Below are 27,714 nucleotides of genomic sequence, written 5' to 3' on the forward strand. Positions count from 1 at the left end.
ACCTTTGTCTCCATTGTCATCACTTAGCCTAACAAAATATAAAATCCCAGAAGTATGTTTTCTCCCTTAATGGTGGGCATGGAAAGGTGCTTAATCAAAGGCATTTAAAGCATATTTAGAGTAGTCTTTGAAGCCAGCCATATTTTTTTTCCTCCAAGCCCATCACCCTTTCTTTCTCTTCCTTGTCTTCTGACAATTTTCTGAAATGCTAAGTGCACTGCCTGGTATAACCAGCCTCATTTTTCATCAGAAATGTTCTAACTGATCCTACTTTTCACATGGAGCTTGTACCAGATGGTCTCAAGAGGGTCCTTCCAGCATTACCTGCTTTCCTTCACAACAAAAACAAACCAATGTGGGAGAAAAATCTGAACAATAAAACACCGTAACTTCCAAAGGAAAAAACCTCTGCTCTTCCTGCTTCATTCACAACCTGCTGCTGCTGCAGCCTTTTCCAAAATACCTCCCAATACTTCATACAGTTGAAACCTGATGCATTATCTACCAGCTGAATGCAACTGGGAATCTTGCCAAAATATTTAACAGGTGTCTTGCAATATTTGTCAAGCATCTTACCGCATCAACTGTGAGTCAGGTGAATCTGGGAGAATTCTGACTTGCATTTGTTTAAACCACACGTTGGAAAGCTGTCCCGCTTACTGGAATGGGTTGTGCATGCTTAAAGCAGAAGGCAAGTGCACCTGAAAAAAAAAAACCCAAAAAAACAAGAAACTGGGAAGCAGTTGAGGGTCTTTTACTCTAAACTCTCATAAATTTACGAGTAAACTATTCTATTTGGTGTGCCTGAGCTTACCAATAGCTTGAGAATATTGATATTACCAATTGAGAATGGTTTTGAACATTATAATATAAAATAAATAGCTTTGCCTTATAACTGTCATTTTTGTGAATTGCAGGCAGTACACATTATAAAATCTTTCAACTAGATTAGGAAACCTAAGACTCAAAGGAGGCCGAATAAGATGCTGATAATTTCCTGGTATTTGCAGGGTAATTTGAGCAGCTTCTTTTCTCTCTTCTCTTGCTTCACCAAAGGACTGTGACTATGCTGAGATGCCACAAATCTAGTACCCTAGAGGGGATTTCTGACCAAACTGTATATGTATAATTCCAATTCTGCTTTGTCCATCGTGAAGGTTAACAAAATTCAGGTTTTTCTAAATGCTGCTTTGTTTGTCTCTACTGATATTTTATTCAGGGGAGGAATGAAAAGGATACCTTTTGGCTTACCTTTTTTACTCTGCAAATACCTCCATGCCACCTTAGACACTTCTGAAAATGATAATTCTCTTACAGGCATAGATGCCCTCCTTGGCATCCCTGCTGCTTGTGGGTGCAGTCAGGTTGTCAGTTTATCAAGAGAATTTGTCTGCAACACCCTACACTGCCCATGAAATCATATTGCACATTATTTTCCTTTCCCATGAAACCACAACTTCCCATGAACCACAACAATCTACAAGGAAGCAGGCCTTAATATTTCTAATGCATCTTTGCCTGACAGCTCTGTTACTTGAATACAGTCTGTACTTCCCACCTGGTGCCCTCCAGTCCACTCTCCCTGCTGGCACAGAGCTGCCCACTCTGGTCTGCTCCCTGCCAGCATCCATGGGCAGTCATGGGATGCAATGGCAGGGATTTGAGGCACTGAGTTGCCATAGGCAGCAGAAGGAGCACCTCAGACACTGACATGGCGTCACCCAGCACTCATTTGGTGAGTTGAGCTGCACTGTGCTTGGGCTTTTCTTGCTCCTGCTCACCCTGTGAAGCAATGCTTATGTTTTGTTTTCCCCCAGGAAGAGGCATGCCACTGTATGTGTGGGATGGAGAAAAGCTTTTGCTCCCTTTTCAGGCAGCTCACCCTGGCTGGCCTGACATGGTTATGAACTTCACACTTCTGCTGTTGCTAGTTCTCCACAACCTTGACCTTCCAGTTACTCCTGTGTCATTGGGGTAGCTTGGCCTGAGCAGAGAAACAGAAAGAATTCCTTAACCTGGCAAATGAAAAAGGGAAGACTTAAATGAGGTGCTACTGATTCTTCTGCCAGCTGTGGACTGAAGACAGCAGAGCATGCAATCAAGGGACTCTGCATGGACTTCCTGCTGGGAGCTCCATTCCAGGGGCACAACTTTCCACAAGGGAGAAGAGACAATTGCTGTATTCAGGTTAACCTGCTCTCTTCTGTGCTCCCATGTGCTACCCCTATGTTAAGGGTCCTAAGAAGCTGCTGATAATGAGGATATGGAGAATAATGAGGATATATAGTACACTCATGCTCCTCCTTCAGCTGCAGCATAGAAATACCCTGTGCCTCAGTTTACCTGTAAACATAGCCTATCTAATAATATTTCCCTATACCTTATTTACAGCTGAAAGGTGTTGAGATAGCAGAACATGGCGGGTGTAGGAGTACAGCAGTGGTGTGTTCTACAGCTGACTCAGGTTCTCCAGGTAAAGGTGTGAACCACCCTGATTGAAAGAAGTACCTTATATCAGACCTATTGCTTTAGACTAAAAAAAAACAAAACAAAAAAAAAACAGGAAGAAAAAATAGAAAGGTGTTAATGCTTATAGAACAACACCATCTTCTAAGACATTTTTCACTTCCACAGAAAGTTTTATCCAGCATTAATGTCAGTGATACAGGAAACAGGTGTTCTTTCTAGGAGAGGTCCAGCAGCAAAGGCAATTCATGTCTCTGCCATTTAAATTGACATGCTGCCTGCAGGAGAGGAGATGAGAACTTTTAGATGAACATTTATTTGCTGCATTTTTAAACTCTGGCACACTGTATCAGAAGACACCTTAGCCTACCTGGGATTCTGGTGCCAAGTAAGCAGCCTGCCAGTTAATGAGTTACTTAATAGCTCATAAAGTATCCCCTAGACTCCCCTCAAACTACAACAATTCCCATGCAGCAAACCAAGCACTGATCACACACTTACAAGCATTTTCCATATCAAATGTCAGAAAGCAGAAGAAAGTGCTAAGATCCATTAAATCCTTGATACTTTTTGCTGCGGGGTGGGAAGACCGGCATCCTGTCCGCATGCTGGGGGACAGACCCTTCCAGGCTGCCATTTCATTTGGTCACTAAAACGTGGAGAGACAACTATACTGTGTAATCATCCCACTCAACACCAGCATTATACCAGGATTCTAACACTGAGCTAAATCAAGACACGGTTTTTGTTTTCCTGGACAATAGGCGCAGCCCTTGGCGGCTCACACAGACTGCAGCAGACTCAGAGTGTGGCAGAAGCTAAGCCTGGCTTCCTCTGGATCAAAGGGCACTATCCATTGGCACAATAACCCCAGCTAAAGTGTCTGGATGGACTTTGAAATATGGCAGAAAACGTGAAAGTTTGCAAATTAACTTTTATGTTCCACCCCATTCGGCTGGTGTGAAGTGCATTAAATGCTACCATGGAGTGTGCCAGAGAGGGTACTGGATGGAAAACATTTAATATGAACATCTGCACTTACAGGGTCACTGGCAATAGCAGTGGTTATCTAAGTGACTGACAAACCAAGCCTCCAGCTCAAAGGTTGCTATTTAATTTGTATCTGTGCTTGCGTCCTACTACAAACACGTGTTTCTTTCCTCATACACAAATCCTCAGTAAGAAATCTATTTAAACTAGAGTATCTGATCAATAGTAGAATATAGTACAGTCATAAACTATAAAAATATTAATGAGAATTTGAAACTATCCAGCATGTACTCAGAGAGCTATCATGCTGTCCTAAAGGGTTTTATTCCAGGAGAGGCCTGGGCTAAATGAGTATTCCACATGTAGTGGCTTATGGATATGCAATGCATGCCTAAGCTAGTATAGCAAATAATGAATGAAGTCTTAGCAGGAAACACAGGCCATTTAGGGAAGAAGGTTTTTCCAGACAACTGTGATTTCAACATTAGAATTATAAAATACTTCAAAAGTCAACATTTCTTTATAGTCCATGCTTGCTATACTTCACAGATTCAGCACTGCACGCAAAGCACGCATCACAAATGATGCCTGCTCACAAGCAAGTAGCTTATCTGTAAACATACATCCTCTGAACACATGCTCTGTACCTGTGCTGACAGGCACAGTTTGCAGCATTCAATGTTCCTTAACTTCCAGAGAATCTGTGGGCTGTTTTAACAAGAGAATTAAATACCCTTTTCAGTAATAAGCTCTCCTTCCCCAGAGCCTTCTTGAGAATTTTGTTGTTGTTTTTTGATTATTTTTGCTGCCAAATGCACACAGAGCTGTATAAGGCAGCTTTTGTCTTCCACAAGAACAAGCTTCATTGACCCAAGAACCTCCAAGGCACTGTCACTTCACTCATGTTAGTATGCATGGCTGTGCTGCTGGAGCTGCAGAAAAGGCCTCCAGAGCTTGGCATTTCAGCATGATGCCAGCAATGACATCATCTCTCAGTGAACCCTTGGAAGAACCCCCTAAGTTTGGACTGGGCTGAGCAGATCTGGACAGGTGCTGGTGTGTGGTCAGGCAGAGCTTTCCAGGAGCAAGGCAGCAGATTGTTCCACAGCAGGCTCACGGAGCACAGCGTGGCCCTGGAGCCTCAGTGCACCCACTTGGGCGAGCTCATTCCTCTGCTGCAGCTCCCAGGAGCCCCTTCTTGCTGCCTCTGCCTTGGGCAGAGTGAAAGGGGTAACTGAGCTGGAGGAGGCCTGCAGAACCTCTCTGTGCAGGGGGACGTGTGCCAAGGAAAGAAGCAGGTTGACTTTAAAAGTGTGACGATGCATTTAACCAAGCTGACAGAACAGGAAGAAATAACAAAGAAACAAACTCAAGGCAAACTGCATTTGATCTGGAAATTATTAATATTTGAGACAATAAAGGCAGACCCCCTGAATACTGTTTGCATAGAATCCCTCCTCAGAGCCAAACCACACTTTAAAGCACTTCATCTCGAAAGAGCTCTGCCGAATTGAAACTGAACTACTACCATGACTAGAGGGTTTTGGTGCCAAAAGATGTCAGATTGAACACAAAACAGAATTTTCATTCTTTTGTGTTCTCCATAAATATTAACAACTTGACACCCCATAATGAAAGCAAAATGCACTTAAGCACGGGCAGAAAAACAAAACTAGCCAACCATTCTTCTTTTAGGATTACAATTGGAAATTAGCTGTAGAGGTCAGAGTTTTCCAGCATCACTGTAGTTTGGGATTAACTCCACAGCCATTGAGTGCCCAAGACGAGAGTTTGGCCTTGCATGGTGCAAGAGGATTGCAATTCCATTAAATAACCACCCCATCCTTCCAGCCCTTAGCTGGATGGAAGCAGCTGCAAAATCCTTGTCTATGAACTGGCCTCAGCCCACGCTCATGGCCAACAGGCAGAGAGGATGGAAGTGCAGCACAGGGGGACCACAGCACCTCGCTGGCCTGCTCAGGACCCCTCCTGAAGGGACCCAACACTCCCTGTGGCCAAGAGGCAAGGAGTGACAGGAAAAGCACAGCAGCCAGGATTTGCTGTGACACATTGTTTTGAATCACTTTGCTCATGCATTTGACAAAAGCATCTGAGTGTTTTTAGAGGGGAATAAAAAGTACCTCAATTTAAAGCAGAAAATAATATTTCTGTATTGGTCTCCATGTCCATCGAAGAAAAGGACACTTCCTCTAGGGAAGAACTTCCACTCTAAGACAGGAAAAAAAATACTAACTGCATTGGGAAAAATAAACACACAGTTCCCTCCCCCCCAGCCCCTCCAAAAAAAAAATGGCAAGAAGGTAAAAGCAAATCAGTCTGGGATAGCTACAAAGCACAGGATGCTCTGAATTCTGTGTTTCTCTTCAAGTATCTCTCAATAAAATTTTTCTAAATAGCCCTTGGAGAGAACAGGAAACTCCCTCTGTGTAGGAAAAGTATTGGGGAATAAAAATAGGGAAATATTTATTTCAATTATTCCCCCTGCACAGGCAGACAAAAGCTTTTGCACACACTATAAGGGAAGAAACATTTAAGACACTAAGATTCTTTACCAGAGCGGCACAATCCACTAAATATATCTCTGTAGTACCTTGATGTTACTCTTAAAATAATTTAGAAAGCAGAACATTGCTACCACCATATTTACTGGTACCTTCAGATATTTTCTTCCACCAGTTTTAGAGCCATCTTCAGAAAACAAAATGAGAATTAAAGGGGCACTCGTGCATCAGGTACTAGGAGTACCCCCCAGCCAATCACAAATATTTGAACTGTTTACTCTTCAATCTTTGCAAGGGCCCAGAGAGTCTTTTGAATGCCTGTCCTGTTTACCACAGAGTTTCACTTGCTGTGTCTGCAGCAGGAGCAAATGGACCTCACTGAAGGCTCTGAACACCAAGACAAAGAACAGATTTGCTCAAGGAAAGCTCCTTCTCAATAGAGAGGGCATGCATGAATGCTTTTCCTGCAATGTCCTGCTGCAGGAATCAGGGTCTTCCTGAGCTCCAAGTTATGTTTCCACATTCTCCAGCACCAAAGGAAGGCACTGAGAAGTCTGTTACCTAAACAGTTTCTTTGTGATTAATTACTGCATGGGAGAAGAGTGGCCTTAGGTAAATTTCTGATCCTCAAACTACATGCTAGAAAGATGGTCCCAACATCGAAGAAACACAGAAGACAAAGAATCCTGTTGTTTCTAGCATGAAATTAAGTCAGTTTAAAGTCTAGGGAACCCAGCAAACAGCTCTGCAAGGGAGATATTTCTGCAGCAAGTCCCTAAAATTATCTGTGGTACCAGTTACTGCCATTGTCCTGGCTCCTTCTTTAGCACAACCTTGGAAATGCTGACTTCGCCCATGAAACACCTTCCGTAGAAATCCAGACCCTCCTGAAGGGAAGCCAGCCCTGCCTGGAAAGTCCTGCTGTCTCCTACTGAAATAAATTTTATTTTCATGCTCCAGTAAATACAAACTGTGGGTATACCCCCTTCAAGGAAGGGTTAGAGCTCTTCAATGTTCCTAATCTTGAAATTGTTTAGGTAATTTAATTTGACTTTGCTAATATATCAGGAATGTATTTTGCAGAATCATTTACTGATTGCCCATTTGATTCCTTTCGAAGTTTCTGAAAAGGACAGGGACATTTTTTAATATTGTCTTTCCTCCACTTGCACAATTATGACATTTGTTCTTAGGTGTTGGAATATCCTCTCCAAGTGAAAGACAATGTTCACTCTCTGGCTCTTGCTGCCACCACTGCCTTTACTGCTCCCTGGCAGCTGCTTTGGGAGGATGTGCAGGAGCAGCCACTGTAGAAGTGCCAGGGGAGCAATGACCTCTGGCAGAGGTAGCTCACACCAATGCTTCTAGAAGGGGCCACAAGCCACCTCTTACACCATTCACCCATTTAAAACTCCTGCCACAAACTGCTCTGAGTTCCCTTAGCTGCCTGTACAACGCAGCCTCCAGTGTTTGACCAATCCCAAAAAAGGTTTCACCAGGTCAACCTACATTTATTTAAGAGCATTTTGACGAGGTTGTGCAGGTACTTTAGTGCACAGTCAGCAACTGTTCAGGTGAGGAGCTTTTACTCTAACCCCAGCGACCGGATCCCTTTCCTATCCAGCAGATGCTACTACCCTTCCCAGGTTTATTTGATCCAAGCTCAGGTTTATTTGATCCAGCTTTTATGCAAAAGCACATAAAAACAATATAAACACATTTATATAAGAGACAAATGTGTGTGTTTAAATTAGCTCATTCCACAAACACAGGCTATTGAACAGCCCCATCTGCACACGGGGAAGGCAGCAACGGCCAGGTGCACGCGTAGGAGAAAGGAAGGATGAAGCAAGCAGGAAAAAAACAGGAACAAGAGCTAAGTGCACCATGAGGATGTACAGAGAAGGAAAGAAGATAGACCCTCTTGTGTCTTAGCCACAGATGGGGCTGACCTGTGTCACTACTGCTAAAGCTGAAGTGGAAAGGCAATTCCAGGGCTGTGGGTGGGGATCCTGCAATCCCACCACCATAAGGCTTCACTCCTCAAGGGCTTTCTGCAAGATTCTGGGCCTTGGCAAACCTGACATTCACCTGAGTGCATCTGGCAGCCCGGTGGGCTTCCTATGCTGTGATGGCCATAGCATTTCACTGGGAATGAAGAGGGGTCTGAAAGAGTGGAAAAAGAAGGAAACTATCAAAAAAACCTATCCAAAAATCCTGGTGCACCTCCCTGCCATCTGCTGACATGGAAGTGGCCTGTCCTGAGAAAGATTTATAGTAGCCCTGAGAGTGGCCAGACACCCAACTTCTCTGGGAGCACCAGCTGGGGCAGAGTGCCCAGCATTACTTCCCGAGTTTGACTTAGATATGTCATTTCAGTTTGAAAGAGGTTTTTTGAAACATGCTAAAGCTGAAGTTGAAAGTTAGAACTTCCAAGGTGGCACCTTCAGCTCTGACCAGGAGCCAAGATTATAGGTGCTCAAGGGCAGCAGGGCTACACCCTGCTGAAAAAAACCCTTCTCTTGAAAAGAAAAGCTGCACAGAGACAGAATCCATAAATACTCGAGGCCTGGAGTCTGCTCTGGATGAAAACCACAGCAAATGCCCCCAGGACTTAGTGTAACACTCCATACTTTAATGATACATATCTGTGCGTTGTTGAATCTGCTCTTTGCTTAGGTACAGACCCTAAGGTGCGGACCAGCTGAGCACTCCCTTGGAAAACCTGTGGCATTACATACCCAAATATTTGAAATTTAATGGACATTGGTCCCTTAAGTCCCACAGGACTTGGCTCAAGAGCTTATTCTCAATTTCTATGCATCTCCACCTTTATCTGTATAGTTAAAATTCTCCCAGTGAATATCGCTGGATCATATTATGAGTATCACTGAAACGGACATATTAACCATGCTTGTCCTGAACTGGCCTTAGACAATCCTAGCTATTTACCAGAGAAAATTTCAGTAAGTCCCTTTTTTTTTTTTTTTAAGAAAAGCCTTTAAAATATACATAGATAATTTATTCTGTTAAACCTTTTGATATGAATTAAAGCCACCATATTTAAAAAAAAAATCACAATGTTGCTAATTTAATTTAAACCAGCCGTGAAAACAAAGGATTTAACTACAGTGCAGTTAATGATTCCAATAAAAAACCCCCAAAAAACTAGCTGTTTACATGTTTTACACAAAGACTTTTCCTGGCCCCTTTTAGCTGTCCATACAATACATTGTTAAGTTAACACTTAATAACATCAGCTTAATATATAACAGAGGGAAAGTGCACTGCAGCCTCATTTGCTCTATTTAGCAAGTCCTATTAAATTCTGGTTTTCTCCCTCAGAAGATCGTAAATATACCAATGTTCACCTTTGAGAATGAAAGTCCAAAGTGCAACATAATATGGGCAAATCGCTTGACAAGTAATTTGTGACCCTCAATTTGAAACCACATTAAAAGTACCCATTCTGCTAAATAGGAGATCCAAGGCCAACTGGAGCATGAAGCAGAAGAAGGAATAAGTTGCCATTTCCCCTCTCTCCCGAAGCCTGAGAGCCAGGCTGACTGACACTGAGTGCAAGCCTTGGCTTCCAGAGGAATATCACTGTGCAGGCTGGCACAAGCCAAATCCCCAAAGTGTAGGAGGAAAAAACACATTCTGGTGGACTTCAGCAGAGACACTGTTCTCTTGTCAATGGTTGGTGGAACACCTTCAAATATATGAAAGAACTATAAACAAAGCTACAAATACGTCTGAGTTTGAGCAGCAACAAAAACCAGAGCTCCTGCTAGTGCATTCCTGACAGCACTGACTGACACTCAATGTGGGTTTTGGGTGGTTTTGAGAGTTGGTGGTGTGTATTAGCTCCTTTGCTGGAGTCCAAATTCTTTAAAAGGATATTTTACTGCAAAACACTTAGTGCCTCAAAGCCTTGCCTGAATTGCCAGACAACACAAGCACCCTCAGACAGGAAGTTCCAGGTCCAGCTCTAACATGCATACATTTCTTCCAGTTGTTCAAGGTATAATGCAATTAATTATAACAATTCAGCAGCAATTGAGCATGCATTTTACACAATATTATAATATACACAAATGAAGAGATAATTTCTCGACACATCTTTTCTTCCTAAACCCCAAACTTTTTTTGTGATTTGTTCTAAATGAGGCAAATTGATGCAGCTGCAACATTACCAGGGCTCTCCTGCCTCATACTGAGGTTTGGCTGGCAAAACCTGCAAATTCCCTTTGTTAGGAGAGCAGAGAAAGCCTCTATACTCTTTACTTCCAGGTGGGTATATTGTAAATGCAAAGCAGAATCTACAGCTACCCCAAACAGAGAAATTTTGAGTTTTGATTCTCCATACCAAGCTGCACTTGGCACAGGTGGCAAATGTCTGAATCATGCAATTCAGTTCAGGGCAGACACCCAAGATCACTGGGGACCTCAAGTCCAGCAGGGTGCTCTGCCCAGGCTAATTATTTGGTCTGCAAAGGACTAAGGCAGCTCAGCTGCTGTCCCAGTCCTACCTTGCTCCAACAAGCTGCTCTGTGCATCTGTTCAAACCCTAGCCAGCCTGCAGGTCAGCTGGGCTGTAACTACAGCATGCACAAAGCAAAACACAGATGCAACAACTGCAAGTTCTCCATTCAGAAAGCTGTACTGGGTTTGGCTCGGATAGGGTTAATTTCCTCCATCACAGCTTTATCATGCTATGTTTTTGATTTGTGTTGAAAACGGTGTTTCCATTGCACCCCTGACATCCCTGGTTATTCACTCCTACTAAACACAGGCCTGCTGCACAAGAGCTGTTCCAGCTAGAGCATCTCAAAAGGATTTCTTTGCCTGAGAGATTCCCTCGTGTCCCCTTGTGGGGATTAATCCCTTTTGTAGATGGTACCAGTAAAAGTCACCTGCACTCCCCCATACATGCAGCACTTACACTGTGATCCAGCTCTATAGAAACTGTTACACACAGCTTGTAGGGATGCTGTGGATCTCATAAGATGCTGATTATACACAGCTGCAGAAGACATACAACTATAATATTGATACAGGGTGGATCACAGGGCTGAAAACTTGCAGAGACATTCCATAATCAATTGTCATCCAACACTACAAGTTGCTGGCCTTTAGAATCTCTGTCAAATGCATAATTGGGTGTTTTAATTAAAAGACTACCACAGCTTTGTAAAGAGCTAAAGATAAAGAGCCTGCAAAAACTGAAGAGAGATTAGGTTTGTTGTGGTCTTTTTACCCTCAGATATGCTACGAGTGGCAGTCCTGCACTAATTACAGGTCTCTTACAATGGCACACTAGGCAGTTTTCCAGACTGCTATCTCCACTGCAAACAGAGCTGAACTGCGCTTATCAGACTCTGTTCACTTTGTCCCAGCTGGAGATGTTTTGACACCTCAGCTTTAGTTCTGGAGAACTATAATATTTTAAACTTCAGGCATTTAAGTTCTATAATGGATAAACTGATGAATTTATTGCTCCTTCTGGATGCTCACCAGAGCAAAACTTATCTTGAAGAGGCTAAATGAGCAACAGAGCCCACATCTGTAGTGCCAATACAGCAGAGGTGATCATGCAGTTCAGAGTGCCTGCATTTAGGGCAAGGGGGGCTGAAACCCTGCTGGGCTATCACCCAGCTGCAGGGGCATCCAGACAATTTGCAGCTGCCCACTTTTGGTATGGAAAAGATTTGTGGAGAAGCATTGATAAGGCAAAAGAAGCCAGAACAGCTGCAGAGACTGGTGAATGGATCATTCCCTCATATAGGTGGAAAATATAAGAGTTGCTTCTTTAGGCCTGAGCTCTGTCCCCTTCCTGCTTGGTAGTCCCATGAAAGAACTCACTGCCAACTGCAGCATGAGCTGCTTGAAACACACACCTTGCATGCATGTTATTTCACCAAACTAGTTTGCTCTTCTGCAACTATTTACAGCTCCATTACCTAGGCATCCAGTAGAAAAGGAAGGTAGAGATTTTCCCTATAAGACTTCAGTGGATTTTTCCCTTTCTCTCTCCTGTTTTCCCTATAAGACTTCAGTGGAATTTTCCCTTTCTCTCTCCTGATTCTTCTCCCTACATTTTCCCAAGACTGGAAACATGGTGTTATGCCTAAGCTCTGTTCCTGAGCTGCTGTTCAGTCAGCTTTCCTGTACAATCCCTGCCAATTAATTACCAGTCAGTCACACTGCAGGATGGATGACAAGGGATTCTCATGGCTGGGCTGGAGAAAGCATGGGCTGCAGTACAGCACTTACTGGTAGGCAGCACAAAAAATACCTGAGAGCAGCACAAGTACATTGGACAAGGCACACTATCTGAGCTGAGTCCAGTTTGGTAAAAACCAAAACATGTTTCATGCCATGATATCTTCAGCTTGGTGGACAGCTGCAACAGCCCTGATTGTGTTTGCCTTTCCTCAGTTCTATGGTGGCAGCACCAGAGAAAAGTCTTTCTGTGAGAGCAGAAATCTTGCTACATTTTGTAAGCTAGCCTGATGTCACACAAGGGAATGCACAGGAGTCTTTTCCAATGGCTGGTGAGCCTCCAGAATTTACACAAAGTGGGGTTTTCTCTCTACACCCTAAAACATGTTCACCTTTTGGTAACAGTGATGTTTAGAGAGGTGTTGACAGCTGATTGTATCATTTCATATAAACTTCAGGTGCTATTTACAGTGGACTCCCAAGGTGTCTCTGAAAACAATTTTGTCCAGTTGCCTTTCCAGATAGCAGAAATTCTAAATTCTCTGCATTTGGCACTGCATAATCTGTCAGAAACTGAATCCTAACACACCAAACAATGACTATACATTCATTTACATATGAAAATTACATATTAACAGCCATTAATGTACAAATATAACTAAATTGCTAATTCTAAAGCTTATCTCTGTTTTCTTGGTTCACTTTGGTCCACTAAACCCTATGCATTTGTGAGCTGCTCAGTAAGGATTCACAAAATGTTCTCTCAGAAAAGCAGTGTCAAATTTCAGTCAGGATTCAGAGCTCTCCAGAGAAAGGAGAAAAGCCACTGCTTGACATTAATAAAGAGGAGAGCTGAATCTGTGTAATCAGGCTCATATCACATATTGCCATGTATGCTTAACCTACTGTCTATAGATGTATCAAGAGGCCATAGTTCTGGCCACTGCATGTTTGGCAATATATAGGTTTAGATTTTAAGCATTTATAGAACAAAACTAATTCCACTTTGGAGCTAAAAAACTATTATAGGCAAGAGTCTTTCATATCAGAAATCCTTCACATGTTTGTTATTACGTGATTCCTCCAGAATATATTCTAGCAGAAATACTTGGCACTGTTAGAAAGCTCCAGTGTACTTGCTCAGTTTAAAAAAAACCCAACTAGTTAAGATTGCAAGGCTAGAGATGCAGTCATATCCCTGAATATAACCTGAGATACAGACAAACCAGTAGTGGGAGGACCATTTATACTTAGTTACTAGGTTGTCAGCGTGAAAACCACAAGTGGGTTGTAAGTGTAGGGTTGGCTGTATTTAGCTTTTTTGTATTTGCTGATTCAGCTCTGACAATCAAGGGATGCTGTTGCTCAATCTGACTAAGCAGACAGTTTTGTTTGCCTTATCTCAATCTATTTGGCTGATAACTAGGCCTGACAAGAAGCACCAGCATTTTCTTTAAAGACCACCTTCTCCAAACCTGATCTTGCTTGTCTTCACCACCCTTGAAACCAGACACATGCAAAAAAGATTCCAACTGTATCCTCTTTATGCCACACAAAACCAGAACTAAAGACACTTGGTCCACAGGAAGGATTTGTATGCTAGTGTCAGTTGTGAAATGCACTCCCAAACAGATCAATAATTTGGGGTTTTTTCTGTTTCAGAAGTGTTTTTTAAAGTGTTCATTAAATGCCAAAACACTTCACACCATGTTTTGCTTCAAGCCTGTCTGTATGACACATGTTGACCTTGTCCACAGTTATTGGTCACTATTAATCAGAAACAGCTCCTCCTTTTCCCCTTCATTCAGGAAACCTTGCTCTCAAGCAGTTTTGGTGCCATTTTCAGAGAGGCAGTTCAAAAAACTAAGGACTAGAATTTTTTTTTTTTTGAGGTCTAGTGCTATTTTGAAAGTTTATAAACAGTCAGAAGTGACATCACTTTTCTAACATATGTTCTTAAGCATAAGTGGTGGGAATTTCAAAGCCCATTCAGCACTGGTTTGTTTTGTTTTTTTTCCAACTGAATCAACAGCCAAACTTCTACTGACCCTAATGGCAACTAAATGCAGCAAATACTGTAAAAGCCTCACTCAAAGTAAAGCAGTTAAGGAGTTTGATAAAACCTGCAGCCCTGGGTTTCGGGATTAAAGGCAGCATTGGACTCTTCGTGTTGTTCCTGTTGCCCATTCACGGCCAGCACCACCTGGGCTCCTCAGACAGCGTGTGCCTCCATGCAGCCAAGGAACACGCGCGGTCAGGGGCTGCTGAAGTTGGGGTGCCTGCCTGAGCCCTCCTGCCTTCACAGGGCTCTCTCACCTTCCTACACAGGATGAAAAAAATAATAAGGCACTGTTTTGATAGAGACAAAATGGTTGTTCAAATACTTCTGCTAATTTCACAAAGATGCATGATAATGTTTCACATATGGCTCTGCGCCTTTTAATAACAGAAATTGAACACACATTTCAAGACACAAGTTTTGTTGATATGCTGCTGATAGTCCAGAGTAACTGTTTGCCTTGTGGTTTTAATTATTCTAAAGACAGCCGAGGGATCATTTACCCAGAGCTAATGGGTTTACGGGCTCTTTAAGAAGCATGATAAGCCCACAGATGTGGCAGGGAATGGCACGGGGGTCAGAGCCACCGTGGGGGCCTACACTCTGGAGGATGAGGAGGTCACAGGGAAGGGTTTATCCAGCAGCCTCCAGCCTCTAATTATCACATGGCCGTTAGGATAGCTGTGTTCTGTGTAAACATCCCTGTTTTCTCTGGAGGGGACTCTGATCTGCAGAGCACAGTCCACAGGCTCCAGAGCCGCTTCCCGGCTTTGCGGCAGCGCACCCAGGGACAGCGCCGGTGTGGGGAGAGCCCTAAGGGCCCGGAGCCCCGATCCTGCCCGGAGCCCCGGCATTTATCCCGGCATTTATCCCGGCATTTACCCCCACCTGTGCCGGCCGGTCCCCCACACCGCCCCAGTGCCTCAGGAGGCCGCGGTGCTCTGCTCTCCTCACACGAGTGCCCGCCTTGCCCGTGCCCCATGCCAGCCCTGGCCCGGTTGGGCCGGGATGGAAGCTGGGCAGCTGGGACAGGACCGGCTGCAGCTGCTTGTGCCAGCTGAAATGACAACACTCTGGTTACATAAAGAGCTTTGGAGTGTCCTCACAAGGAACTAGGCAGTGTTGTCACTTATCTTGATCATCAGCTGCACAGCTCACAGGGAACATACCTGGGCATCTCCAGAGCCAGGACAACCTCTCCCACGGCTGCAGCTTCCTAGCTGCAGTGCTTTTATCTGCATACAAGCTTGAGGGTTTGAAACTGCATCAGGATGTTTTAGGCCCAACCCTCAGTACACAGATCTAGCACAAAGTCATGTCTGCGATTCCTAAATCACACCAGAAAAAGGTGGGTAGGAATCTGGCTTCTTCCATAGACTGTGTTACACCATGTTAAGCACAGCTTCTTTTAGAACACTACTTGTTAATTGTTCTAGATAATGACTTGTATTTAGGGATTAAACATAATGAACTCATTGTATAAACCCTGGAAACATTTTGCAGGCAGAAGATTATCTAGAACATGAAAAGTACAGGTATAGGATGGATGAAGCCCTAGCAGGTAGGCACCAACAATATTTAGGATTCAAAGTTAAAAACAGATTTAAATCACCTGAAAATGCAACAGGTCAATTCCCCCGGCACTGGGAGTAAGTAGGAGGTCAGCAGCTTCACAGACAGCAACACGATCATCCTCTTGTCAGGAGCAGAAGAGCAATCAGAGTTGCCAGCTGCAAAGAAATCTTTGCAGTTCATGTGGATCTTAAGAAAGGGATCAGGCCTGCCACATTATAAGTTTCTCCTTCTTTGCGAGAGACCCTATCAATTTTGCAGAGGTTTTCAGCCCATTATCACATTACAGGTAGACAGTTGTCATAAAGCATTAGATCTAAGCAAGGCTGACAGCATAACTGCAGGCTAGCTCCAGGCTTGGCAGTCTGTGCAGCACCTGCAGGCGCAGGACAGAGTGTGCTCCATCAAGAGACAGGCTGGTGTAATCTGCTGTGAATCACTTTGAATCGCTGCCCTTAATTGACAGTGCACTCAAGACCTGGCCCGCTGTGTAGACAAAACTCTAAGTAGGAGTACACACACACACTCTTGCCAGAAACCTGCTTGCCCTTGTGAGAGCAATGGCTACAGAGCCACCTTTTTCACTAGAGCAAGAGATCTGTATTTTGCTCTGCTCCTTCATTATTGCAGGCTCTTCAGCACCACAAGAATAAGCAAGAACAATGTCTCTCCTAAAAATTGTCAGAGGTTTATGCAGGAAGAGGAGGGTAGGGATTGAGCAGTCAATGTGCTACTGTACTGGGGAAAAGGAGGCACACACACAAACACACACACACTTCAAACAGGATCAGAAAGCCCAGACCCCGGAGAAGTGCACAGCCAGTATCAAAGTGCTGTAGGACAAGACCCTTGGAGTGAGATGACAACCCCCTCTCTCTCTGGGGGTATCAGCATCCCAATTCAGGTTTCTCAGCATCTTCTCTTATGGAGTACACAGGGAAACACACATCCAGATGATACAGACAGCAGAGGACAGAAGGCATAATTGTCATGCTTGCACTCCACCATGAGCCTAATATTGCTCCCTCCAGATCATCAAGCATTTGCTAGAGATTTAAATAGTCAGGTGCTGAAACTTCCTTGGCCAGGTGAAGAGGATTCCTCTTATTACTGCTGCCTCAAAAGCAGTAAAAACAAACTTTCACCTGCTTATGTCCCAGCCTAGATTGTAAGCAGGATGCTTCCTTTGGCTTCAGAATTTGTTGTCATCATTGATATCAGAATTTTAATGGTCTTTTAGATCCAAATTCTTACTTGTGCTCTCCTGGAAGCATCAAAAAATTGAAACTGAAAGTGCTTAAATGCCTGCCTCCCTGCTTCCAATAGCTTAAGAGTCTCAGTTCTTAAATTGAAGTTCCAAAAATGTTTGCTGAAAAGATTAGGAGGAAACACAGAGCATGCTGGGTGGGACATTCTGGTTGTTGAGCCAAGTCCCTTCTCTGCCACAGATGCAGTTTCTGGCTTCCTGGGGAGAAGCCAGCTGAAAGAAAAGCCATAAAGAGATTGCATGGCTGAAGGAGCAGTTTCCATGACCAACCAAACCCTTCTCCTTATTCTCTCAAAGTCTGCAGGGCCCAGACTACAGTACCTGACCAGACTGGCAGCAGCTTGCTCAGAGCCACATGATCTACCCAGGGCTGCCTGCTGCATCCTGCATAGGCTCTGCCTCCCCCAGCACCACAGGGATCCCTCAGCATCCAGTCCCATCTCCTTGGCATTTGTTTAACCCCACATGTTCATTTCAAGGGCCAATTTGTATGAGGGACCACCAGCAACAAATGTCAGATCTGGGTTAAGACTTGGTTTGAAGGCATTTAGATAGAAGAAAAATCACACAGGGATGTGGTTTACTCTGGAGAAATAGAGGCTGTGTTTAAACGTCTGAAATTCCTGGTGACTCTAATAATTGTAACCTCCACCTCAATAAAATGCACAAATGATGTTATTGAAACATTTCCAATCAAAAGGTATTATTTTTGGTTTAAAACATATGCAGTAGCCAGTATTTAAAAGCAAGACGTCTGGGCGGGCTTACCTCTTTCAGGGGAAGAGAAAACTACTGGAACGCTGCTCTAGTCTCTCTTTCTCTGTTTTTATAGCCTTCTTATTACAACATTACAACCTTCCTACAGTTCCTCTGCTGCTTTTTCTTACCAACCAGAAAGTAGCTCTACAGTCATCCACTGGAGGTGTTTTTACATTAAGGTGTGTTTCAGAGCTTGACCTGGGAAGACATCACATTCCCAGAGAAACACTGTCCCTGCCGTAGCTGAGCATCCTCAGTACCACAAAACCCAGTGGGCACCAGCACTGCTCCAAGCCTGGTTATCGTGCCAGTCTAGCAGGCACCAAACAAATTCAGAAACCTGAGATCCCCTTGCCAATTTTGACTTGGCAGATCACAGGACTAAGTAACAGTGGCTTGTAGGATGAGGATTTTATTTTCAGTGGCATCTTGAAGCTTTATGACATCTACAAGGAAGTCTCAGAAGGTATAAGATGGTAAAGTGGCCACCTGCAGCTTTAAGTGCTTAAATATCAAGTGCATGTATTTCTTCTGAAAAGAGACCTCAGGATCCCCAGCACTCTTGGAATTTTGCCTTGAGCTCTCTGCTGACCTGCATTGCTCACATGAACAAAGTCAGATGCATCTCACAGAAGCTGGCAGAAGTTGGGCTGGTGTTTCATGATTCACATGCCTATAGGATTAGTTATAATTAGTGTCTTCAAGTAAGACAATAACCATACCATGCTATTGCACTCTGTGGATGCAGTATCAGCACATATGGAAGACATTTATTGCTATAAATATTAGGGCACTTGATAGTTATCCAAAAATATAAAATCAGGTTAATCATTCTATCCTACAATCCCTGGCAAGAGATTTGAACTCAGGTTTTTCTGGCTCTGCCTAAAGTTTCACATATATGATCACTTCTGCCAGCTGGCAGCACTAAAGTCTCAGGCTAAAGTTGTTCTCCGGGAGCCAAACCTCTCTGCACAGTAACGTTACAGAGCTTAGCTTTTTGTATGCCATATACTACCTAAAGGTATCTTGCTGTTGCATGGAACTGTGAAAGTTTATGTAGGCCAGATAGAAGAATTACTTTTCTTTTCAAAGTTAATCATTAACATCTCTCAGGGAAATAAACAACTGAGGTTATTGTCTTATTTCCAAAGGTTGCCCTGGGGCTAATGAAATTATTAATTTGACACATAATACATGGGTAGCTATGCTGTCTCTACATTCACACATGTAAAATTGTTTCCAAAACCAGAAAAAGAATAGATAAAATGGAAGACAAAATTTCTGAAAATTATAGCTACCCATTGGAGCAAAGGCATGGGAGAATAAACTAACAAACTTCCCTTTTAAAAAGTCACCCAGCAACAGGAGCATCAGTGGTTATTTGACTTCCAGTAACACAGCACACCATCCTTGGACTCATCAAGTCTCCCACAAATGCAATAAAATTCAATGGCCATTTTACAATCTATTAGGTGTCATAAAAGCTACAAGACCCATGTATTCCTCTCCGGTGCTGCTCTTCAAGGGAAGCTGCTGGGGTTTCAGTGCACTCAGCTCATGATTTGTGAAGTTACAGCAAATGCAGGTCCACCCTCAGCTCCTGGACCTGCCTCAGCCCACCTGCAGCTTTGTCCACGTGTATAAAATAAAATCACTTCTCAGATACCAAATATTCAGAGGCTGGGCCGTAGTTGATAAGCCCAGTCCCAGCACTACAGAACACACAGGTCTGGGGCCAGGACAGCTACTTTCACAGGACACAGTCAGAGCCAAAAACAGAAAAAAAAAGGCTGAAGGATCAGTGCCAGCCCAGCATGGAGGCGCCCCTGCAGGGAGCTTCTTGAAGTGGGAGGCGGGCGCAGAACCAGCAGGACCCACACACAGCCTCCAGCAGGAGCCAAGCTGGCTCTTTACAGAGGGTCTGGGACACATCTGTGCCCCATCCTTCCATGCATTCCAGAGTGGATGTACTACCTAGGTTACTGCATCAGCTTATGGACAGAAACCAGAAAAGGTGGTGGAACCTCATTGCAGATGATCATAAAAAGAGAACAGCAGCTGAGAGCTGGACACTGATGCTGGTGTTTCTCTGGGTGGGGATTTCCCCCAGTCACAGATAGCTGCTCAAGTGTTTGCTTTTGAAACTTTTTTTTTTTAATGACTTGTGTCAACCTGACATCCCTGAATACCAAAACTTTCCTGTATCATCAGAATAACAAGGTTCTAAGTAGATAAACACCCCCCTTTGAGCCACATGCAAACAGGCTGAAGCAAGTGAACACATACAAGGTCTTGCACTACATAACATAGCCCTTCATGTTCTCTCCATTCACTGGGAAACCTCAAGTAACTTAAATAACCTGTCCAAGGAGGTTCAAGTTTCCCTCTTCCAGCCTTTATCTATTTTACAGCTTAGAGACTCATCCCCACCATCTCACACCCGTGCTCAGAAGGCATCCAGGCTCCTCCTCTTTATCCTGTTTGCTTTCAGGATGAGCCCGCCAGCATTCTCACCTTGGGTAGTCCTTCCTGCTCCTCCATCAAAGTGCTGTAGGTAGCCCAGTATCCCCTGCTTGGGGTGGCAGGTCAGTACATAGCCACAGGCTGCAGAGATCCAGGAGACCACCTCTTTCTCCTGCCTGCCACTCTCTGAGCCCTTCACCACCTGCGAAGTAAAAGAGCTGCCTGGAGCCCCGGCAGCAGGCAGTGGGCTGAGCTAGCCAAGCCTCCTCACAAACACACCTTGAGGCATTTGAGTGGCCCCATCCCACACACCCACCTGGGTCGGGTCCTGGGGCTGAGTGAAGCCCTCCCTGGGCTGGGCTGCTGTTTTGAAACTCCTCAGTTCAAGCAAGGGACCTCTCCCTGCACACTGCTGTTCTTTGGGATGGGGACAAAATAGCTGGGGCACCACACTGCAAATTCTGTAGCTGAGTTGGGAAGGCTGGGTCAGCAGCTGGATATTGTAGTGGTTGATGTGTTCCTTTACATGCAGTATATGCTGCATTTTACCACATACATGCATTTGCAAGACAGTATGTTCTTTTTATCCATAAAGCCTTAACTAACATTGATCATGGATCATAAAAAAAGAATGATTTGCAGAGGGTAAATGCCTGTTAATCATAAGCTAAAGGGGAAAGGAAAAATTTTAAGTGATATATAAAGGGAGGAAGTGACTCAGTGGGTGGGAGGGAGGGGACAAGCATTCCAGACAGATGGGACATGAATAACTTTTCCCTCTCCCTCTCTCTCTTCTCTTTGCAGGAGCTGCTGTGTTGAAATAGTCAGTCATTAACTATTTGATGAGGTTTTAAAATCTGAACTGAATTCTCTGATGTAACCAACTATTATTACAGGGTCTGCATCATAGCAATGCAAGTGCTGGAGCCCTTTGGCAAGCCATAGCACTGAGGGCAGGATGGAGCACTCTGGAGGAAAAGCCACTAAATGGCCTCAGCTGTAGCTCTGCACAGCCCTGGAAATGCTGAAGGAGTCAGAGCAGCAGTGATTGGTGAGTTGCAGACCCACTGTGACCAAGCAACAGGGCATCCACCCGCAGAGCCGGGACAGTGCTGACCCGCCAGCACTGCTCATCCCGCGGGAGAGACACCCTGGGCAAAGGTCACCCTGGAGGAAACTGCTGTGCTCCTCCCAAAGCCCTCTGCCTTTTGCTGTCCTCCTGCAGGGCACTCCCTCGGGCAGTGTCTCCCACGTAACAGCATCCACCTTTTCAGAGGGCTGGGGTACAGCAAAAATACCCTTTTGGTGCCAGTTCAAGAGCAGGATTCAGACCACGGGGAACCTGTCCTGCTCAGTCCACCTTATGCTACACAGTGTCTGAGAAAGCCTTTCCCTTTGTGGATGCCAAAGGCTAATTGACCAGCACGAGACCTGCTGAACTTGGTGGAACCAGGGTGGATATAATCACTCAAGAGAGCCAATAACCAATTAACTGAATGGCTCCAGCAGTTTTGAGGTCTGCCTTTTTATTCAAGAGCAAATCAAAGATCAATTTCCTAATAAGCTTTGTAATATCTGCTATTCCTTCTCATTATTATTATTATTAGCTTTGCAGCAGTGTTTTGTGCATATAATGAAAGAGTGAGATGAGTTGGAGTGACCTCAGTGGTAGGAAAGGAGTGGGTGAAGTCTCAAACCAAAAAAACATATACACATCTACACACACATATATAAACCAGGAATGCTGTACAAGCCCTTCATAGCACAGGGACATAGGGACATAGCACATGAGGGAATTCCAACCACAAAATAAGAATCTACCCCTGCTGATAACTTTTGCCGGTTCATCAGGTTTTGCACAAGGAAAAGCAAAAACCTTGATTACATTAATCAAGTGTTGCAGTGTCATGGTTTAGCCTGGCCCTCCCAGCGCTGCTGCATTGTCCCATGGGCTTGGTCAGTTGCTGCCAGCAGGCAGAAAGCACTGGGAGCCAGTTGGGAATTGCATGGCAGCCCAGAGTCCAGCTGCTCCTGGCCCTGTGGCGCTGACAGAGCACAGCAGGCAGGGCACAAGGACATGTTCCCTTCTGCCACAGGCCTCTGACAGGGGGCTGGGACAGGTAATACCTTCCTCTGTTTCCATGACATCCACCAGCGCCCCAAGAAATGTGCTCCTCAAATCCCATCATTGCATTGCCCTGCAGTTCCCCTATGTGTTTTGCTTTTGAAATTGCAGGTTCCGGTTCTCTCTGCAGCTCTCACCAGCTCAAATCATGCTCCCTTTGTCAGAAAGTCTCCAGCACTCAATATAGCCTTCTCTCTTGCAGTAAGGCAAGAAAAAGTAGCCCAATGTACAAATTCCTCCCCTGTCTCCCGTTCCTTCCTACTTTCCTCCAGTGAAATCAGGGAGTCTTGGAGATAATTATCTCACCTACAAAGATACAAACAGCATCATTACATTTTTCAGCATCTCCAACATATGCCATTGTGTGTTTTCAGGCAGCCTTCTAGTGACAATGCAGGTTTCCCTTTTGGATACACGGCTTTGCATGGCCCTGGGAAAGTCCCCTCCACAACAGCAGAGCAAGACTGCTTTCATTTCTCTCACATGCATTTTAGCTGAGAGTGTTTTACTAGACTGCACAAGAAGAAAAACATTGCAAAATAAGTCTCTGAAGGAGAAACTGAGAACTTGGGAGGAAGGGAATGAGGCTGGAGCCCATTTTTAGAGGAGCTGTAGCTGGATAATTGTCCAAGATAGACTGGCTTGTTGACTTTCTCACAGCAAAAGGCACAAGGCTGTTTAATTGATTTTAGCCTGTAACTAAACATATACTTCTTTCAATATAATGAACAACAATGCTACAATACTGCTCTCCTAATGTAAATTGATCCATTACAGATGAGTGTTTAGATCAATGTGTGATGTCCTGATTGAAAATAAAACTGTTTGCTCAAGATCACTATAAAGACAATGGGCACTGATAGATGATATTTATGTGACAAGGAATGGCTCTTCAAAAGGAGATTGCCAAGACCATGTCCATCAATTATGAAACCAGCATTCACCCGGCTGCCATGCAAGTATTTTGAAAGATGAGAAGAAAGAGGAAAAGATCCCAATTATTTCTCTCAGCCCCACAGTCCTGCTCACTCTCCAGCATGGAAACTCCTTAGCTCCAGGCTCACTGGTGTGGGAGCCACAACCGCCTGGGCAGGGCACCCAGCAGCCGAGGCCATGTAGGGCTGAGTGATGCTGTTCATCTGCCTGCATTACTCTGGGGCTCATTTCCTCCCAGAGCAGCTGGCTTCCACTGGGGAACCGTGCCCTGCTCTGTGTCCTGAATGCTCATAGCCCGTGTTTTGTCATCTCCCTGCATTTAGAGAGAAGCTCATGGCTCCAGATACCTTCCCAGTCCGTAGTGACCAATCCATGTGCCTCTCTTGGTGGTAGCTACTCACTGTGGTCTTTCATTACCTCCCTTGCATGGGGCACTTCTGGTTTTTCCCTTGTGTACTGAGGGGTTTGCTGGAATACGGGCTTGCCTGGACCGTGTCCCAGCCATTCATTACCGGGGCAGCTGCAAGCACTTCTCTTTCTCCCGGGGCTGAGCATCTCCTCGTCAGGGCTCTCGGTGGGACGGGGCAGCCTCCTGCCCGCGGGCAGCCCCGGGGCAGCGCTGGGAGCGGCAGCAGTGCCTGCCACTGCGGACCCGGGCAGCCACAGAGGGCCGTGCTGGGACAGGGCTGGGCTGGCTGGAGCAGGGACACCCAGCTTGCAGGGGGTGCAGTTGCTGTCTATGAATATATTGGGTGGTGGGTGGCCAGAGGTCAGGAAGGGACGCTGGGTGGGGGAAATTAAATGAAAGGACAATGTTGACACAGAACAAATGATGCTAAATGGCTTGTGAAAATAGATCCATTAAGGGAATGATATTCTGCAACAGCCTTTAAATACAAATAGGAGAGACAAATGGCCTTTAAATACAAACAGAGGAGACTTGGTGGGTTTGAGAAACCAAAGGCTGAACCCTGTGGTGAAGGACTGCATTTGCTGGTCATGTCCTGCTCCACTTCCCTTGCAAGAGTCTCCTTCATGTCAATGAGACCAATCTGCTACATGTTTTCCTCTCGAGGGCTAACACATTCCAAACACTTCTCTGGTCATCTCTGATCATAAATAGCTGAGTCTGTGATGAGTGTAGCATGAGTGCATCATATGGTAAAGGGGGACCAAGGCTGGACAAGCAGGGAACAGTCTGCTAAGGCATGGAAGAGTGCTCTCTCTCTCTCCTCTGAAAGCCAAGGGAATGTGGTCCCACTGACCTGGTCAAACTTGAGCCATGGAGGGGTCACCTCCTAAGTGTACTTGTTAGGAAGCTGTTAGGGGACATCACGGTGGTTGTTGGTGCTCAGGCACCACGGCTGATGCTGAGGCTACTCGATTATTTCATCCCAGGAGCAGATGTCCCGAGGCCATGACAGAGGAGCACTGTTGCTCTCAGCATGCTTCCAGCTCATGCAAGCTTCTGTGGGTCCTTCCACTTTTTCCCACTGCCATCCTTGTAAAGAAGAGCACAGCATCAAAGCAGGGCAGAGGGGCTGCCATCTCCCTGTGACTGTGGACAAAATGGCTCAGCTGACTTTTGGGTGTCTGAGGAAGGTGCAGCATCACCTTCCTCTGTGTCCTGCTACCTCAACAGCTCTGCAGTGCACAGAAGTGTGACAGGAAACAAGTGAACACTGCAACAGAAAACAGCTTTTGTGTGAGTGGTTGTGCTTTGGGGCAATGCCAGCAGTTCACTTTGTACTTGCAGTCCTATCATGGCATGGAGCACATCCATTAAGCACGAGGTCACAGAGCTGCAGCACAAGGGTTAAGAAACAGGCCTCAAACAGGGCTCAGACTGGTGTCAGCCTCTGCAGGGTCCACAGAGGGGACATTAACTTTGTGTCTCAGAAGGATTGTGGTCCATGCACGTGCACTTAGTTTCTGTTTGGCTGGCCCTTCCCACCCTGAAGGAAGTCAGCTCCCCAGAAAGCCCCGGGCTGAAAGTTGTGCCCAGAGTCACTCAGCGAGGAGACATTGGCTGGTGGCACGTTTAGTCTGGTGCTGTAACAGGAGTGAACACCACCTGCATTTCTGCTCTTGCAAATCCAAACTGCTAAGATCTGTCATAAAAATAAAGTCTCTTTTCTGAGAACATTTCATTGGAGATCTTCACCCCATGCCAAGGAATGTCATTCCTCATGGCTATGAGATGAAAATCTACAATTACGTAGCATTTATGCAGAATAGAACTATGGATACCTTAGATGTGACGGATACTATCTGTGAGCATTCCAGACTCACTAGCAGCAAATAGCCTTTTTTTTCTAAAGATTTTCTTTCTGTCATTATCTGGATGGACTCTCAAAATGAGTACAAGGGGGAATTCCCTCAGTAGCCAAAGCAAATTTTTCCTTTAAACAGCCACAGCTGAACAATAAGGCCTCAGTTCAGGAAAATTCATTTGATCAGCACAGCTACTTCTGAGGGAAAAAAAAAATCCTTCATTACCAGGAACTTTGACCCAGAAGAGAAAAGCCTGACAAAAGACAAAACCAGGAAGGGAAAGCCAAATTCCCCTTAGAATATGGTAAAGATTTAGTTGGGAGAGAAACCACCATTCAAACAAACTACTGAGGGCAACAGTGATTTTCCAGCTCCTGAGGTCTTCAAATCAAGACCAGATCCCTTCTGAAGGGTAAATTACACCACTCCTCTTGGGAGGAACCAGCTGCAGCTCCTGAAGCTGTACCACGGGACACAGGGATGACTCTGTCCTTGAGCGCGCGCTGCCTTGCAGGGCTGGAGCGTGGTGTGCCTGCTGTGTGTCCCTGACCCTGGCACAGGGGAGTGCTCAGGGAGCCTTCCCAAGACACACCTGCCAGGGAGCAGCAGCCACAGCTCACAGCTCAGCAGGTGAGCTTCACTTGGCCTCCCACCACCTTCCTTCCCCCTGGCTCCAGCGAGCCACCCTCCCAGTCAAGCAGGACCAGCGTTCCCCAAAAACAACCAAAAATTTTGGAAGGAGGGGAAAGCCTGCAGAAATCTGCACTTGCACTGCTGCGGTCTCTCCCTCACCCGAATCCTCTCTTTGCCTGAGGTAGGGCTGACTCACCCGAGCACGCTCTGCTGTTGGCAAGCTCCCCACTGCCTGCACCGCCACCAAGGGGGGAGCACACGGGTTCCTGCCATCCCAGACATGGGGCTCTCACACTCCTGCACTGTCTGTGTGCGAGCAACAAACAAGGGGGTCTTGGCAGGGATGCCAGAGCCACCTCTTTCCATCCACAGAAAGTTCCTTTCTGTGAACTTTCCCAAAGATTTCAAGGGTGTGGCCTGCATTTGCTGTTCCCTGTTGGCTTTGTCACATTGCCTGCTCCCCAAGTCTCAGGCTGCCAGTGTCTCTCCCCTGGATGACTTGGCTTCTGTTATTTTGTGTTAAAACCAGTATGTTTTTTTAATGGCTATAAATAAGTTAAAACTGCATCTTTAATTAATCACTGCACTTTATATTGTTAAGTGGAGATTTTTTGTAATGATTCGTTTATGATTTTAAGATGCCATTTGCTCACTGTCAGATGTATCCAGCTTTTATCCCTCTATGTTTAACAGGTTCAGGATAGAAACAAAATTTCATCATTGAGGGATTTTAATCCATTTAGTCCAGAGCAAATAATTGGTAATTAAGTAAGTGGAGATTGAGTGGATATTTTTATCTAAGCAACAATGAACTTGAGACACTAGTCAGTATGTTCATCATCTTAAAACATTTTAAACTAATCTTAATATGTTTATTTTTCACTGACACAGGTTTGAAATTGGAAATACATATGTCTGGATGACTAAAACACGAACAACAAATAGGAGCAGCAGCATGTAAAGTATAGAGAAGTAGAAGCATTAATAGAAATATTTCTGCTATAGCAGCTATTAAATGTTATTTTTTTTTACGGTTTGGAAGAAGAACCCATATGTTTATAAGAATTTTCCCCCCAATTAAAATATTTGTGTATGAGTGTGTCTTTCTCTAAATATTATTTAGCTACACATACACAGAGGGCTGATGTATAAAATTCTCTCCCAGTGAAGTGAGAGCTGCTTCTCCTTTAGTTTCTTGTCCTAACGCCAGGCAGAAAGGACAGACACCCAGTCCAACACCACCAGCACCTCCACAGCACCTGCAGGAGCAGTTTTCAAGGCCAGTTTGTGCCCTCTGTCACCTCCCGTGCCCGTGAAGGCCAGCGGAGCCCCAGCCCTGGGCCACCTTCCAGGCCAAGAGTGCCCAGAGCTCAGAGCAGAGGCAGCAGAGCGGGGCACCAATGTGGCTGTGCCAGCCCAG

General features: G+C 44.9%; 2 long non-coding RNA genes across 2 annotated transcripts in view; one reads left to right on the forward strand and one right to left on the reverse strand.

Moving 5' to 3' along the window:
- Nucleotides 1–20,597, reverse strand: part of LOC135308699 (uncharacterized) — a 232,651-nt gene extending 212,054 nt beyond the window's left edge. The window contains exons 1-5 of the long non-coding RNA XR_010369081.1: nucleotides 20,378–20,597; nucleotides 15,875–15,992; nucleotides 14,327–14,523; nucleotides 1,883–1,984; nucleotides 577–701 (exon numbers count right to left, since the gene is read on the reverse strand). This is a non-coding gene — a long non-coding RNA (uncharacterized LOC135308699). The remainder of the gene's footprint in view (nucleotides 1–576; nucleotides 702–1,882; nucleotides 1,985–14,326; nucleotides 14,524–15,874; nucleotides 15,993–20,377) is intronic.
- A 10-nt stretch (nucleotides 20,598–20,607) lies between these two features.
- LOC135308700 (uncharacterized) lies at nucleotides 20,608–27,531 on the forward strand. Its single transcript, XR_010369082.1, has 3 exons — nucleotides 20,608–20,971; nucleotides 21,131–21,377; nucleotides 27,186–27,531. It is a non-coding gene; the product is annotated as an uncharacterized LOC135308700 (long non-coding RNA).
- Nucleotides 27,532–27,714: the final 183 nt, after the last annotated feature.

The sequence above is a fragment of the Passer domesticus genome, chromosome 10, assembly GCF_036417665.1.
Source record: "Passer domesticus isolate bPasDom1 chromosome 10, bPasDom1.hap1, whole genome shotgun sequence".
Taxonomy (NCBI): Eukaryota; Metazoa; Chordata; class Aves; order Passeriformes; family Passeridae; genus Passer; species Passer domesticus.